This window comes from Ursus americanus, chromosome 3 (genome assembly GCF_024610735.1).
Source record: "Ursus americanus isolate L20-20 chromosome 3, mUrsAme1.1.p, whole genome shotgun sequence".
Taxonomy (NCBI): Eukaryota; Metazoa; Chordata; class Mammalia; order Carnivora; family Ursidae; genus Ursus; species Ursus americanus.
The window spans coordinates 60,422,621-60,440,887 of record NC_142129.1 but is presented as its reverse complement, the minus strand read 5'-3'; the positions used below and the strand labels follow the sequence as shown (position 1 = coordinate 60,440,887).

At 35.8% G+C, this 18,267-nt stretch overlaps 1 long non-coding RNA gene across 5 annotated transcripts in view; it reads right to left on the bottom strand.

Annotated features, from left to right (window-relative positions):
• Positions 1 to 18,104, bottom strand: part of LOC123789233 (uncharacterized) — a 62,107-nt gene extending 44,003 nt beyond the window's left edge. For 4 of the 5 annotated variants that reach the window (XR_015723978.1, XR_015723975.1, XR_015723977.1 and 1 more), the window contains exons 1-3: positions 14,127 to 18,104; positions 12,547 to 12,662; positions 1,545 to 1,751 (exon numbers count right to left, since the gene is read on the bottom strand). This is a non-coding gene — a long non-coding RNA (uncharacterized LOC123789233). The remainder of the gene's footprint in view (positions 1 to 1,544; positions 1,752 to 12,546; positions 12,663 to 14,126) is intronic. The other variant, XR_015723976.1, reaches the window with a different exon arrangement.
• Between the last annotated feature and the right edge of the window lie 163 nt (positions 18,105 to 18,267).

Genomic DNA, 18,267 nt, shown 5'->3' with positions numbered 1-18,267 from the left:
GGAACAGCTTCTGTCAATTTCTGACTTTGATCCCAATGATATTCCTGTAATAACTCATCTGACAAATTCCTTTCTACCATTCTATTTTGTAGGGAAGGCTCCTTGTGGACAAGACCTGGCTTCTGTTCTACCATGGTTTGCCAATATTTTTTTTCCCTCAATTGAAACAATGGATGTATGAGTAACTCTAGGTCATATAATTACAAATATATGCACAGTAGGGAGAACATTTAATCCCAGCAGTTACCAATCAAATCCTTACTAGGAAGGAACTGTCACTATCAAGGAAAAGACCTTGTTGAGATACATAGGGTGGAAAGTAATGTTTGGCAGGGGCCAAGGCAATCAAAGAGAAGGCTCTACTACTCCACCGAAGAGAAAGAGAGGACTTTCATTTTTCCTGCTCTTGTATGCAAATCAAAAACAAACACAAAAAAGGAAAGAAAGGCCAGACAATGGAACAAAGTGGCAATGAGAGAGTGTTAGACTGAAGGCTGAATTCTATGTGGAGTAAAATGATGAATAAGAAACCCTTAGTGGTATGGATGATTCAAGAACAAGCATGTACAATTAAAGTTTATTTACTGAGTGCAGTGTAATTGTTGAACAAAATTTCTGCTCCTTGCAAATCTTGCATTATTGGTTTGATGCCATGAGTACATGAAGGAATGATCACAAAACAAGATGAGAGAAACAGGCAATTTCGTTCTTCACCCAGGATTTTGCCCAGGTTATATGACATTGGTTTGAATTGATATGTATATCTCAAAGAAATGAGAGCCACTGACTGACATAAAGCTTATACAGATTATATAATGAGATTTACTTGGAAACTGAATTATCTTGATTCCCAAGTCAAAGAATATTTCATGCTAATTCTCATAGAATACTAACATTTAATATCTTCTTTAATGTAATGGGTTAAGTTCACTTGGGTTTTTAAAAATAAATGTTAATTTTGTATCGTGTCCCTTAGGTTGTTGTTAATTTGAATTTTCGTTGTGACCACAATTTAGAGCATATTTCGGTATTTGAACATTGGTTAGTTCTAGTGTTAGATATAACATTTGTTATGTACCTTCAGACACTAATGAACTTTTTTTCTTACATAATTTCATGTAACTCTGAAGATCTTTCTGTTGTTTATAGAGAAAAACCATATTGTAATAAAAATAATATTATAGTAAGAGAGTAGTAAATATTTCATTATCATTGATGTGGTGGTATTTATTTCATCCCATAAATTTGATATGTAAAGTACCCCATTCTTTATCTTTGACTAGAAATGCTCCTGAGTCCTACTATTAAATACTTAAATCAAGGCAATTTTTAAAAAATTTTGAATCTGGGTACATTCATAGAAAGTGAGGTCTTGTCATTTAGATATCTAGCATATGTAAAATACATTATTCTGAATTTATTATCTTCACTCCCCTTTCTCCTATTTATTACTTTACATTTATTACATATATAGTATATATATGATAACATTACATTCACTAAGCACTGCATTATAAAGTACATATAATATTGATTATATTTACCTTTATTAATCTGTGTTCAGTTCAATTAAGAAATTCCTCTTATTGGGGTGCCTGGGTGGCTCAGTCGTTAAGCGTCTGTCTTCAGCTCAGGGAGTGATCCTGGTGTTCTGGGATCAAGCCCCGCATCAGGCTCCTCCGCTGGGAGCCTGCTTCTTCCTCTCCCACTCCCCCTGCTTGTATTCCCTCTCTTGCTGGCTGTCTCTCTCTCTGTGAAATAAATAAATAAAATCTTTAAAAAAAAAATTCCTCTTATATATGTTCCTCAATATAACTGTGATTCCAATTATCAAAGCAGTCTATTTCTTTATTTTATTTAATATTTTTATTAAGATATAATTGGCATATTATATTAGTTTCTGATGTACAACATAATGATTCCATATTTGTATATATTGCACAATGATCACCACAATAAAGCAGTTTATTGATACATCAATTTAAGACTTGCGTTTATTTCAATTTTAAAGGCCCATTTTGAAATAACATAAAAGGGTCTTTGAAATATTCTTTCTAAATGTCGTTCATTAATATTTCTTGTTCTGAGAATTCAGCTTTATACCCAAGGTTTTTGACATCTTTGGTATAAACCTGAAAGTATTTTCTGATGAATTGCTTTGCCTGTTTGAGAATTCCTTATATATTTCAAGGAACATTCAGAAACTAGGGGACTAAATGATATTGACAAAATTGCTTTATTCTTATGACCAACATAAAAATACGTCAAAAATATGTTATGTGTGTTAGACAAAATGTTCCTTTCAGTTTTATTCTCTTTTGAGGTCCTTATTAAATATATACATTAACTACATTGATTTTGATTTAACTTAGAAATATTATTTAATGAAATTTTGGTTAAAATTGCTTTTAATAATGATGTTGAAAGATTAGGTTTTATTTCTTTTCTCCTGTTTTTTTGTGCATGATTATAAATGTGTTTTCATCGTTTACTCAGCTCACTGTGATATTTAATTCATATTTATATATGGTTTTCTGCATTTATCAATTGAATATAATTGGAAAGAAACTATTAAAACTTCCATCAATAATATAAATCAATGGAAACAAAGAGTAAAAATAAAGCTATTAACACATTTTAAAGCTGAATATTCAGGTTACAGTTTTTAACATGAAGATCCTGCTTTGAAATGTAAAACTAAACTGACTGGTAAAATGCAATATAATTTTCACAGCTCAATAAAACAAACAAACAAAAAATCCACAAAAGTCTCTTCAAATTAGAAAATAAAATGTAGAGTCAAGGAAAAAAAAGTTTCTGAAAACTTTACTAGGACTTTGAAACCTAACTCATCAGATAGGGCTTAAAAATACAGAATTTTGTATGTGAAGTAGAAATTTTTCCTTTAAATGGAAGGAACATCTGGGCAGACTCAGATGAAAACAGAATGCCACAATCAGCTTATAATACAAGCCAATTCAAATGGAAAGAGATGATTCTCAAAAAAGAAAAACCATTTTGAGAATAAAGGAGCATACTCAAAACCTACAATTTATTCTTAATGATGCTTTATTTTTCATTTGCTTTATAGCAGCCTTCTACCCAAAGGGCAAAGATTGACAGACTATTCCTTAGTCCCTTAATTTTAGTTGTCCCCTTAACTATTAGACTCTGGGGCTAGAATGCACAAACAGGACAATAAATCAGAAGGAACAAAGAACCTTTAAAGCTATATGGCAGAGAGGAGAAAGAAAGTATGGAGAGAAATTCCCTTTATATGTATCCTTAATAATTGATAAAAAGTATTGAGTTTGCTGAGTTCAGTTATATATTTTTCAAGACAGATGTATCTGTTCATGGTTTCCCTGTCTAACTTAAAGCAACACTGAGTACTGTTTCACATTTCTCCCTTGATGTTATACTCTAGTCAATGTATTTAAAATGAGAATAATTTGGGTTTGGTTTTAGAAATATTCCTACTGGCCCCATCCTTAACACTTCGAAACACACAATGTATGCCTTCTTTGGTTTGAAGCAAACCTCCATTTAAATGCCATCTTATCAAAAGTAGCACACTATTGTATTAGTCAATAATACTCTGAATTTAAGGTTTCTCTTTAGATAAATCTAGCACTTCTGAAACAAACTTAATTTGCCAACTCTAACACACGAATACTAGTAGTTTTTAAATTCTTTGTTGTAGAGCAGATCTCACTAGATTTTGTTGTCTTTCTTGATTTCAATGTTTTATAATTTAATAGTTGAACTGTTTTATATGCACTGAAGTGTTGTAGATAATTTTCTTTATGTAGTAAAACATCTTTGACCTGACAACTGAAAGCATGCATATTAAGGTCAACATTTGTCATACTAGATGTCCTTACTATTTTACTTCTGTCACTGTAGGATGGTTAAAAGCACAGTTAGTTCAAAAGGAAAGTTGAAGAATGGGAGGCTGGTCAGAGGTGCCTTGGGCAAGTTGACTTCGTTATTTCTGGTCTCAAGGACTTTGGTGACACTATTACAGGTTAGGATTTGTGAGATGATCTTTGGGCAGGATGGGGGAGTTGGTTAAGCTTTCTAGCTACTAACTCCAAGGACCAGTATTGAGAGAGAAAAGCAACTCTGGAAATGATGTACACATGCTTCAGTTCCACGGAGCTTCCTAGGGAACCTAATATGAGCCTGGACGATGACAGTGCCCATTCTCACACTTACTACATTTAGATGGTGAGGGAAAGTTTGTAAAATATAGATGGGGTGAAGAAGTTTTGTGCTAAAGCAGCAGTTTCCTTTGCAGTATGTCATTTTAAATTTCTGTTCTTTCCTCTTAAATCTAGAAGTTAAGTTGCAATCTTTCTACCTTTCATGTGTCATTAATATTGCAGTAATTGTCTATAAATAAGTAATAAAACTATATAGAAAAGTAGCAAGGCATTTTTATGATTAGCATCTGTCTTTTATGTCACCAAGGAAAAAAACATTTTAGCTTATAAATTTACTTTTCAGCAGTCTTTATTTTTTTCCTTTTCTAAACACTTTGGATCCATTATGCCAAATCTCTAACATTTAAAAAAATTTGTCTTGTAATCAGATGCCCCATCTTCATTCAACAATGTCCATTCTGTTACCAGATGTGCTACATCTAAAGAGAATTGCTCTGCCTCTCTTATTTAGAGGGGGAAAAGATTTGCTTATTTATCTTTAACATTGTTGAAGCAATCTCACATAAAACACCCAGTGATGATGGGCATGGCAGTATTCAGGTGAAGCAAAAATGTTTTGTTTTTCCTGGTTTATTTGGGAATTGGTCATGATTCTGAAGAATTCAACTCACTCTTGTCTGAGGAAAAACACCCTTTGTGTTTTTGTGTCTTTCACATATGGAAGAGTAAAACCAAGCTTCTGAAAGAAGTAAAATATTAACTCCATTAAAATGCAAGTGCGATGATACCCAGGAAGAGAGAAGGGACTGAATACCCAGACATCTCCTTCCTCCTAATCTTAGATCTCGGGCTGCTGACTCCCATTGTCTTGGCCCCATCAGAAGCTGCAGTGCCGGGAGCCAAGGTAAGGCACTCGGTAAAGATCAATAGCAGAGCACAGAGGCAGAGAATGACTGACCATCAGCACAGATGTGTTAAACAAGAGATTAGACAAAATTTAAAAGATAATGAGTGATTTAGAGACAAGTGTAAAGAAATTATCCAGCAGCACAAGAGACAGGATTTAGAAAATAAGGAATATGAATTAATTCACATGCAGAATGGAAGAGACAAGTGTTTTATCTTTCTAATGGGTGTTCTAGAGGAAAGAACACAAATGATGGAGGGAGGCACTATTAAAGGAGATGATGATAAAAGTAGTAATTTTCTTGACTGTTTCCTTGGCTGTGCAGAAGCTTTTTATCTTGATGAAGTCCCATAAGTTCATTTTATCTTTTGTTTCTCTTGCCTTTGGAGATGTGTCATGAAAAAGGTTGCTTTGGCCGATGTCGTAGAGGTTGCTGCCTATGTTCTCCTCTAGAATTTTGATGGAGGCAGCCCACGGAATGGGAGAAGATATTTGCAAATGACACTACAGATAAAAGACTGGTATCCAAGATCTATAAAGAACTTCTCAAACTCAATACACGAGAAACAAATTAACAAATCAAAAAATGGGCAGAAGATATGAACAGACACTTTTCCAATGAAGACATACAAATGGCTAACAGACACCTGAAAAAATGTTCAAAATCATTAGCCATCAGGGAAATTCAAATCAAAACCACACTGAGATACCACCTTATGCCAGTTAGAATGGCAAAAATTGACAAGGCAAGAAACAACAACTGTTGGAGAGGATGTGGAGAAAGGGGATCCCTCCTACATTGTTGGTGGGAATGCAAGTTGGTACAGCCACTCTGGTGGGAATGCAAGTTGGTACAGCCACTCTGGAAAACAGTGTGGAGGTCCCTTAAAAAGTTAAAAATTGAGCTACCCTATGACCCAGCCATTGCACTACTGGGTGTTTACCCCAAAGATACAGACGTAGCGAAGAGAAGGGCCATATGCACCCCAATGTTCATAGCAGCATTGTCCACAATAGCTAAATCATGGAAGGAGCCGAGATGCCCTTCAACAGATGACTGGATTAAGAAGTTGTGGTCCATATATACAATGGAATATTACTCAGCTATCAGAAAGAACGAGTTCTCAACATTTGCTGCAACATGGAGGGGACTGGAGGAGATTATGCTAAGTGAAACAAGTCAAGCAGAGAAAGACAATTATCATATGATTTCTGTCATCTATGAAACATAAGAACTAGGATGATCGGTAGGGGAAGAAAGGGATAAAGAAAGGGGGGTAATCAGAAGGGGGAATGAAACATGAGAGACTATGGACTATGAGAAACAAACTGAGGGCCTCAGAGGGGCGGGGGGTGGGGGAATGGGATAGACCGGTGATGGGTAGTAAGGAGGGCACGTATTGCATGGTGCACTGGGTGTTATACGCAACTAATGAATCATCAAACTTTACATTGGAAACCGGGGATGTACTGTATGGTGACTAACATAATATAATAAAAAATCATTAAAAAAAAAAGTAGTAATTTTCTAATAATAATGGAAAACACAGGGGTGCCTGGGTGGCTCAGTCGGTTAAGTGTCCAACCCTTGGTTTCAGCTCAGGTCATGATCTCAGGGTCCTGGGATCAAGCCCCGCATTGGGCTCCCTGCTCGGGGGCGGGGGGGAGTCTGCTTCTCCCTCTCCCTCTGCTCTTCTCCCTGCATGCACACTCGTTCTCCCTCTCCCTCTCCCTCAAAAAAATAAATAAATCTTTAAAAAACAATAATAGAAAACATACAGCATTTTCTACGTGCTGGGTATTTGACATCCACTAATTTAATCATTGTAACACTCTTAGGAATAGGTATAGCATGAATCCATAGATAAAAGAAACACAATAATTAGTGAGCAGTATAAACAAAAAATAAACTCACATTCACCTTGTAGTCAAACTACAGAATACCAATAAAAAGAAAGAGAAAAGAGCCACAATAAAAGAGAGTATCAACAATTAGATTGATAACAGAAATTTTAAGAGCACTGGAATGAGTTCAATGTATAGAAAGAAAAATAGCTATGAATGTAGAATTAGGTGTCCAACAAAACTATTTTCGATATGAGGGAATCACAGCAATACTCTAAGGTAAAAACAAGGTTTACATTCAAGACTTTCACTAAAAGAGCTTCAAAATGAATGTATTTCAGGGGAAGAAAATTAATTGCAAAAACAAGGTCAAGAGGCAAGGCAGAATGGAGAGCAAATTGATAAACATTTAACTAAATTTGAGCAAATAATTGTCTTTATAAAGTAACAGTAATGATTTCTAATTTAGGATATAAAAGGGGATAAAATTAAAATACAACAATAACATGTAAGTTGGAAGGAGGATGAAAACAGCTCATTTTTTTTTGAAATGAGAGTGGAGAGCAATTTATATTTTGTTCATCAATTGAGAATTTCAAAGGTCAATTATTAAAAGGTCAAAATATAATATATATTACTCCCAAGACAGTTAAAGGGAAAAGATGAACTAAGAATCAAATAAATATATTATCTCAGTCAAGGGACACCTGATGGCTCAGTCGGTTAAGCGTCTGACTTCGGCTCAGGTCATGATCCCAGGATCCTGGGATGGATTCCCTCATTGGGCTCCTTGCTCAGTGAAGAGCCTGCTTCTCCCTCTGCCGGCAGCTCCCCCTGCTTGTGCTATCTCTTTCTCTGACAAATAAATTAATAAAATCTTTAAAAAAATAATAATATCTCAGTCAATCCAAAATAAAGCAAGAAAGGGGGGGGAATAGTAAAAATGGGACAACTAGCAAAAACAAAATGATAGAAAGGTCAAAGTGTTTATAATCACAATATTCAAGTCTTTCCAGTTAAAAGACAGAATGAGTAATTGTATTTTTTAAAAAGAAATCCAGCTATACATTGAATTCAAGAGGTACGCATAAAACCTAAGGAGAAAGAAAGGTTGAAAATACAGGAGAAAAAGATTAATCGGGAGGATTTTTTTTTTCTGGGAAAATTCTTAAAAAAAAAAAAAAAGATGGAGTAGCTATCAATAACCTGTAAGTAAACTTTAATAACTATTAAGCAAAAAGCATTATTAGGAATAAATAAGTCAGAACACTCATTGATTTATTAATAGCTATATGTCAACTACTATTGTGGGCTTGTAAGTATTAACTTATTTAAACCTCACATCAGTCCTCAGGTAGGTATTATTTCTTATTTATTTATTTATTTATTTATTTATTTATTTATTTATTTGACAGAGATAGAGACAGCCAGCGAGAGAGGGAACACAAGCAGGGGGAGTGGGAGAGGAAGAAGCAGGCTCATAGTGGAAGAGCCTGATGTGGGGCTCGATCCCATAACACCAGGATCACGCCCTGAGCCGAAGGCAGACGCTTAACTGCTGTGCCACCCAGGCGCCCCTAAGGTAAGTATTATTTCTATCTCCATTTTTAGGCGAGGAAATGAAGGGATAAAGGTTAAGTAATTTGCTCAAAGTCACCCAGCTAATAAGGAATAAGGTTAGGATTCAAATCCAGAGGGCAATATGTCCCTAGAGTCCATGCACTTAACTACCATGATATGCTGCCTGGTCAAAGGCTCATTATACTAGAAACTTGGAGGCATCTAATTTAATGGCCTCAAAGATATAAAGTAAAATTTGATAAAGCTACAGGGAGAAAGAGACAAATACAAAAATGATAATAGATTTCAATGCCTTTCTAAATTATTAAATTAAGCAGCTAAAAAATTTGCAAGGTGAAAAGTTGAACAACATAATTTAAGAGTTTGATTTAGCAGAAATTAATATACTCTGTTCTCTTCATCAAAACTTTATACAAGGCAAGGACAATACTAATTGTCTACTGCTGACTAACAATCACTCCAAAACATAGTGTCTCAAAATAACACACGTTTATATTTCATTTCCTGTGGGTCAGGAATTCAGGTTTGTTTTAACAGAGTGCTTTGGGCTCAGGGCCTCTTTGAGGTTTCAATTAGGGTGATGCCTGGGGCTACAGTCTCATCTCAAGGCGTGACTTGGGGATGATCCACTTCAAAATCACTCAGAGTGGTTGTCAAGATTCAATTCCTCCTGGGTTGTTGGACTAAAGGCCTCGGTTCTTCCTGGCTGTTGGCTGGAGGCCCTCCTCATTCTTTGCTACCCTTTCATAGGTAAACTGACTGCATGACAATTGGCTTTCCTCAGAGCAAGCCAGAGAGCAAAAGAGGGGAAGTGAGAAGAGAGAGAGAGGAGGGGGAGAAAGAGAGAGAGAGAGAGAAGCTATAGTTATTCTATAACCTAAGAATTGACAGCCATTGCTTCTCTCATATTCTATTTGTTAGAAGTGAACGATTAAATGCAGCCCACTCCCAAAGGAAGGGGATTACATGAGGGTATGTATGACTATGAGAAAGTGGTAGTCATTGGTGGCCATCTTAGAGGTTGTCTGGCACAGGTAATAAACAAAATACAGGGTAGCAATTTGGGGTGGGAAGAAGCAGAGTCACAAGAGGAGCACAGAAGTAGGTGCAATCATATTGATATTGCATATTTCTGGATTGGATGATTGAATTGTGGGTGTCCATTTTGGTATGCTTTATAACTTTAGAGATACAGTACTATTTTCTTTTGCATGCATAAAATACCACATATTTTTTCAAAAAGAGAGGTACTGGTCCTCTTCTGAAACAAATCTCTACCTATTCAAAACTGACCTCTTTAGTTTCTACTGAAAATTAGCCATTGCATTTCATTTGATTCATGAGTCTTTGGGACGGTTGCTTCATCTCTAGCTACCCCATACTATACATACACACACACACACACACACACACACACACACACGTATAATGAATAGAGCATTTTTTTTTAAGATTTTATTTATTTATTTGACAGAGAGAGAGACAGCCAGCGAGAGAGGGAACACAAGCAGGGGGAGTGGGAGAGGAAGAAGCAGACTCATAGCAGAGGAGCCTGATGTGGGGCTCGATCCCAGAACACCGGGATCACGCCCTGAGCCAAAGGCAGACGCTTAACCGCTGTGCCACCCAGGCGCCCCATGAATAGAGCATTTTAATTCTATCTGTAAAGTAAAATGTTCATTAATTCATATTAAGTATCATTAAGTAATTCCTTTAAATGTTCCAAAATTTTACAAATAGGCACTCTACAACTTGTAAGTATAAAACATTATTTTGTGGTGTATTTTCTCCCATAAATTTAGGCAAATGTGAACTCTTTGCTTGAATTATTCAGGTAATAAACTCAACTCTTAGCTGTAAATGTGACCTCTAAATAGTAGAACCAATGCAATCAAAAGAACTTGGTTTCATCATTTTCATATGTAGCATATTTCTCTCCTGCCCACCCCCTTGCCTGATGGTATTAGAAATACAGTTTGATAACATGAATCAAGCTAATAACATTAGCCTGTGACTGATTACCTGTCCAGTTTGGCCTCATATGAAAATTCTGAGCAATTAATTTTAATCTTATGATAATACTCATGGGACAGTAAACCATTCTCCCTAATTTAAATACAATGGTTTCCAAGTTCAATACATATGTAATAATGAATTAGCAAAATCTTTTCTCTGAAAAGAGGTAAGTACCATGGCTAAAATTTTATACAAAGAACATAATAAATTTTAAATTTAATTAATTTTTATTTACCCTTTTCAGTTAAAGAAAACTACGCATTGGTTCTTTGATTTTCAATTCTTATTATTCTGAATATCTCTTAATTGGCATTTCAAGAAAGCTGCATTGTTTGGGGCTAATTGGAAATTCTGCAAAAATATAAATTGCAAAAATAAGATCACTATAAAAATTTTAAGCCGTACAAAGATATATGAAATAATAATTAAAATCTACCTACATCACCCTTCAGCTCCTAGTCCCACTTTCCTGACATATCCAATTTAAAACATTTGATATTTGCCTTTTTAGAAATTTTCTGTGCTATTAAAAATACACATGTTTTTACACATGTGCAAACATATACATTTTAAAATGAAAGTATACTGTAATTATTGTCTGGAAATTTGCCTCCTCACCTTTTTCATTTGCTAAAACATAGCCATCTTTACAAGATATATAGTTCTGCATGAATCCTTATTTTATTGGGTGTACAGAAATTCTATAGATGAGTATATAGTAATTTAACTATCTTACTATTGAGTCACTTAAGATATTCCTTATTAATTTTTATTTTTTCATATTGGAAACTGCCACAATAAATATTTTTGGCAGTGGAATTATTGCCTTAATTACTAAATTATCAGAAGAGTAACATATCAGAGGTTATTATTTTAAATCTCCATGTGTTCACTTTAATGTCCGCATCTCTCAAACTTTTCACGGACAGTTCCCAGTTCATAGCACTACTCTTAATGGTAGATGTGATAATTTAAATTTGGGCCTCAATGAAAGGTTACAGATTTTGATTTTAATTTTTATTTGTTCATTCAATTATTATTATATATTAGCTAAAGTATTCATAATCATATGTCAATTCCAACTCAAATGAACAGCTTAAAAATAATAAAGCTAGTCTTAAATATTTTATCTAGTTTAGCGTAAAAACTATCATATGGTAGTATAAGAGTATTTGCTCTCTTCTGACAGTTTTATGCCTATAATAAGGAACTCACTTTGCTTTTTAAAAAATAATGAGTAGGAATCATCTTAATTAATTGCAATGTGGCTTTTACAAAGAGCTTGGAGCCTCATTAGTTAAAATCTCACATGTATATTTTCCGCATGAGCATTCTATCAGAAGTTATGAACATTATTCATTTTGGTTTCATCCATGCTTGTCTTTTTAGTATTCCCTAAGGGTGGGGAGCCTACCAATCCCCTCTTTCTAGCAAGTTTTCTCACTGGTGCTTAGTAATAGGGACTGGCAGAGCTTATAATCAGCCTGCCTGCCTGGGTTGGTAAAGGAGTTTTTTGTTTTAGTGGAAACTCAATATTTACTCACTTGGAAGACTGTTATGGTGTTCAAAACAATTACAAATAGGAATTTTCTCTTAATTGCCTGGCTTAACAGTGATAGGAAGGTTAGGTCTTCTAAACAGAGCTCACAGGTAGTGTTCTGTTTGGGATCTTTGTTCTCTCATTTCAGGTGAAAAAAAACAATGCATTCCTTGGCAACCTCCTCCTTTTTAATGTGAATCTAATGTTGGAAGCTTTTCAGAATATATTATGCATCAGGACTTTATCATTAACTGTAAACTGCCTTCTGTCCGCTCTAGCCCGTTGCCCTTCTTGATTCAACCATATGGCTCTAGAAAAATCCCACTCTTGCTCTGCAAAGCCAGGCACACAGCCATATGCCAAACCCTCAAAATGAGCAATTCAGGCTTTATGTTCTGGTAATGCAAATTTCCATTTCCTACAGCTATTTCTTTTATGGGGAGACAAATAAAACTAAAATATTTTTTTCAAAGTATTTGTCTGTGACTCACGTGAGACATGATGCATTTTCTCTGTAAAGGTATCCACATTTTTCACCAAGCTCTGTTGGTGCCTTGTGATTTTTTTCTTTCCTGGATTGAACCATTCTGCTCTTCTATGTCGTCCACTGTGTAGGCAATGAAGAGGTCAGACTATGCATATCATCACTAATACTTTATCATTTCACTTGTAATGCTGCAGCAGGCTATGCTTATGACATTACACTGGATATGGCTTGACTCTTTGACATGGGGAGACAGGATTCAGGTCAACTCCAAAGAAAAAATTGACAATTACCACCAGAAAGGATTTGAAATAATTAAAAAAAAAAAAAATCCTGTCCACTTTTACAGTCCTCTGAAATTGTCAGTCATCAGCGAGAATGCATCAGCAGAGAATGCTGAGGTGCAAAAAGCAGTCAGAGTAGGGGAATGAGGAATCCTTCGACTGCCATCTGTATTAACCAACATCAAGGCAGCATCAAGATCTTCCCTAGAAATGAGTGACAGGTCTTAATAGCTAAAAACACAACTTGATGGGGTACCTGGGTGGCTCAGTTGGTTAAGTGTCCCACTTTTGATTTTGGTTCAGGTCATAATCTCAGGGTCGTGGGATCAAGCCCTCCATCAGGCTCTACACTCAGCAGGGAGTATGCCTGAGATTCTCTCTCTCCATCTTCCCCTCCTGCCCTTCCCCCCGCCACTTGCACATGCTCCTGGGCACTTTCTCTCTCTAAAATAAATAAATCTTTTAAAAAAGAAATAAAAACAAACAAATAAAAATAATAAAAACACCACTTGGGGCCATGGAATAAGCAAACCCTACGAATTTCCTTTGATTTGTAATCAGAGCCATTAACCAAGAAAGGAACATCTCAACTTAGACAGCACTGAGCCAAAGCAGTCAAGGAAATGCAGACGAAGATCCCTAGATCCTAGAATGAGAATCTAAATTAGACAATTAACAATATTTCTTGGCCACATTAACAAGGATTACCACCAATTCCATGGTGAGGAAGACTGAAGTCCAATATCAGAAGCCATTCTATATATTTTGATCTGTCTTTGTATCTGTCTGTCTGACATGTCTATCTGAGGGAATTGAAAAATAAAATAAATTGGGATTATTTTCACTATAATATTTGTATCCAGTAAGCTTTACTACTTTTCTCAAGTTCTTAGTGTCTTGAGTCAAAGATTCTTCAAGTATTGTCATGTACAAGACATGCAGCTGGGGGGACCCTACCTCCTGCAGACAGAACAATGGTACCAAGAAGAAGCACATTCAGGAAAGCATCCTTTACAAAGATTTTTTTCTCTCTCTCACAAGGGTGTGCTACATATTGATTTAGGATTATTTGTTAACAACAGGGTTAAAAAGGTTTAATTTTAAAATACTTGAACCTACTGGCTATTTTAACTGCTAGAATTTTCCAAGTTCAGTGTATATATGAAAAATCAAAAGGTGTTCTGCTGACACTAATGCTACTCTTAAAACAATTTCAATCTAGTATAGATTGGGTAAATCACCACATCTTTGAATGAATTGTTCACGCCGCTCAGGCAAGTGGCTGTTGTTATTGACTACTTACCAGGTGAGATGAAGACATCTAGGCTCGCAGGAAAGATGGATACGGTATTAATGAAGAATTTTAATTTTGAAGAATGTCCTGTTTGCATTAAATATTTACTATGCTCTCTTACTGAAGTGGTCCTTTCGCATTTCTGGTGTGGTACCTGGGAACTGAGGATCTAGCACCACCTGCAGGCAAAAATCGGCTCATTTCATCTGGCAGTAGGACGTTTCACAAAAGCTTTCCAACTGACGGTAAAATTGTTTCTCTGATGAAGAAGGCGGTCCTTACAATACAAATGCAAAGCGAAATGCCATCTAGTTCGTCTTCCCTTTCTTTTCTTCTCTCAGAGCCTGCACAGTGGCTCCTTAACAACTGCCGTGGTCTACCATGGGCCACACGTGGCCACGCCGGCCGGCACGGCCACATTCCCGGTCAGGCACAAGAGGCACAGGGACTAGGGTCCACAGTACTTTTAAGGGCTCAAGAAAATGTTTTAATTTCTTTTAAAATCAGGAAAAAAAAACTTTAGCTCAAAGAAAATGTTTTAAAATATTAATATATTGGCCTTTTTACCAACCTACCTGTAGAATATCACTTTAAATATTTTTAGGTGGGGAAAGGGGCCGGGAAGACAAAAGGGCTGAGGGCCCACAGCTGGCTCGATGCTGACCTGCGAAGAGCACCTCCTCACAGATGAGTGAGGAGGCGCAATCAACCGAACCCGTGTAGAGCTCTCACAACCCTGCCTGGCACGCACGCAGCTCACGAACTGTAGTCATTCTGTGCCAGCTGCCTTTTTAGTCTCGTTCTTACTAATTGTACCCCAGACTTGATTTAAAATTTACATTCACTTATTTTATCTTGTTTTCGACTCACATACTGTTTAATCAATGCTTTTTAAAAAGTAAATTCTTTAATCAGGGAACAAGAAACATCCATATACAGTAATCATTGGAAAACCTAAAACCCAAGTAGGGGAGTCTAACTGTCATCCTTTCTTCAGCTGGCTCCACGGATTTATTTTCATCAACAGAAACAATAAATTATAAATAATAAATATTAGTAACAAATATTAATATTGTCAGTAATATCATAAATATTCATAATAAAACCCATATATTTGACATTTATTAGATGGCAGTCACTATGAAAAATCATTTCTAAAAATCTCATTTTTGATTTAAAATTACTCAGTAATCCTATGAAATAAATATTATTTACCCCTATCTTACAAAGGAAGGAATTAAACATAGAAGGAGCTGAAGTTCTCTGTGCAAGTCCACATCACTGGGAAGAGGTAGAACAAGGATTTGGGGGTGAATTAAACTCAGGCTCCCCCAACTCTAAAGTCTCAGCCCAGTGTCCTGCTGCTCTCCTGTCTTTGGTCCTATTTCTGCAGGGAGCTCTTTCTTATCAGACACCTTTCTAGATACGGATGCATACTCCACAGCTAAAATAAAACAGGCTACTAATTCAGAAAGTATTCTTGAAATGTGTTCCTTTCAAAAATATTTTTGCTGGATAAACGAATAAATTAAAACCTCTTATTTTAACATGCATAGTTTTCTTTATCAGTGTGTACTGTGGATCAAAAAGATATGGGGGAAGAGATATCCAAAAGGAATTCTTTACTGAAATTATCAAGTGTTCTTGAGCCATTAAAAGCCATCGAAAATTCCTGGCTTTTTTTTTTTTTAATAGGTGATACAATGCAGTTAAATAATAGACTTCAGTTTCAAATAGATATGGATTCAAAAGCAATCATTGCAACACATAAGCAGCAGGATATTAAGCAACTGGACTTTTCCGGCCTTTAGGATCTTCATCTGTAAAACGGGAATGAATCTTCTTATCTCAATAATCTTATGAGGTCTAAATAATTAATATTAGTTAAAATCCCTAGTGTCGTGTTCAATACACTGTATTTTTTTTCCTCTCTCTCGATGTAGCCTGACAGTTTGATAATCACATAATTGATCTACTTCAAATCAAGAAAACACTTCTGATTCTCATAGTACACTACTGAATAGTTTGTGAAAATAAAGTAGTTGTTGACTGGAGATAGTATCATATGTAGCACTGTCCTTTAACAGACATTTATTCTCACGGGCTTTGGTTTACCTGCCTCAAATACATAAATTAAAAAAAAAAAAAACCCAGGGGTGCCTGGGTGGCTCAGTCACTTAAGCATCCAGCTCTTGGTTTTGGCCCAGATCATGATCTCAGGGTCATGAGTCTTGTTTAGGGAATCCCTCCTCAGGGGAGTCTGCTGGAGACTCTTGCCTTCATGACCCTCCCCCTACTTGTCAGCAGATGAGTGCACCCTCCCTCTCTCTCTCTAAAATAAATAAGTAAATCTTTAAATAAATTAAATAAATAAATAAAATAACCCAAATACAAAAAACCTCCCTTGACAACAATTTTCTGCAATTTCTCAAGAACAGGGGCCTATTCTGGCCTAATTATTTACCTCAACTAAGTTCAGCGTCACAAAAGTCAAACTCTGGAAACGACGGCATCCTGGGATCTTCCTGTATTCAGAAGTGTCATACGCCCACCTCAGAACGTGAACTTCCTCATAGCCTCGACACAGGCAGCTCCACCCATATGACTCTTCTGACTGTGATCACGGCTGATTGCCCAGGGATGGACAAGCCTCCCAATCCTCTGACTCCTCCTTACCTTCTGAGGTTTTTCTCTCTCTAGACTTTTGAACTAAATGACATGTTTTCTAGCCAATGGGTGGCTGCTATGGGAACTGAAAGATTGCCATGTAGATTTGGTGGCCTTGTTGGGTCCTGAGGTGGATCTATAAAGCACAGCAATAGTAGAGCAGAGAGAGCTAGAGATTTATAGAAAAACCAAGAGGAGATGATCTATGCAGCTCCAGTAAGAGAAAAGAGTGGCTCTGTTTTCTTGATTGCTTTCGGTTCTCATTAAGCCCAACTTCGCATCTTGCCTTTGAGCTCTGTGAGATTTCTCTATATCCTTTTTTACATAGTCAACATCTTCAGTGAATTCAATCAAATCTAAAACTTCAACTTGATGGTTCGTACCTTGGAGAAGGGAGGCAGTTTTCACCAAAGTGAGACGAGATAGAAAATGAAGTCAACTGAGGGCAGTTACCCACTCTTCAACACCAGGGATAGGTAGCTGTCCAACATACTTGTCCACAGCAAACTCCGGAGCAATCCAGGCCATTGTGAACAGATAATTAGAGGATGCAGTGGCAACGATGCTGTCCGTCGTTCTCAACATCAATGATGAGTTGTATGAGGAGGTCCTTGAGAGGAAAATTGAAAACTGGGGGGAAAAACTGTATCAGTTATCATCAACAGGCTCAGTTTTTGCAGTCCATTTTCAGGTGCTGAGTTCTATGAAAAATGGAAGGTATTTAGGAAAAGGCTTTGTAAGATGTTTCTTATTCAATGTTAAATATTAGTAATTTCAGCACAACTGTATTTACTGCTGTTTACAAATACACCATTTCATCCACTTCATCAGATGAGGAAAATGTGTTGAAGACTTATGCAATCTTAAGACTATCAGGCTTTTCTTTTTCTATAAATAAGAATTGAGTTAATGTTTTCAGAACCATTTGCAAACAGTGACTGAAAAAAATATCAGCTTCAGGGCTATTCCAAGTCTCTTATATAACAAGTAATTAATACATCCCACTTAGATCATCTACTAAGCTTTATATGAACACATGGCTCTTCCTCTTTTTTAAAAAATACTATCTTATAACTGCCTTTACTTATTTATAACTTACAACATTGTAGATATAATACAGTGTTTCTTTTTTCAGATTTTCTGTGTTTATTGTTTTTTCCCCATTTAACATGTTTAATATTTAGGTCACTCCATCTCATTTTAGAAATAAGTGGCATGCATATCATAAAGAATGAATTATTAAGTGTCATAAAGGAAAGCAAAATATTATATTCATTTAACTAATATAAATACAACTGGTTTAAACTCTAGCACATAAATACTTTAAAAACAATTACATAGTTATAATGATACTTATAAAATGTAATAATATATAATGTTCTTATGTATAAATATATAATACATAATGCACTTATATAATGTAATAATATATATATGTTCCATTATAGGCTCCAAATATTTCCAAATAGTTCTAACCTGAAAT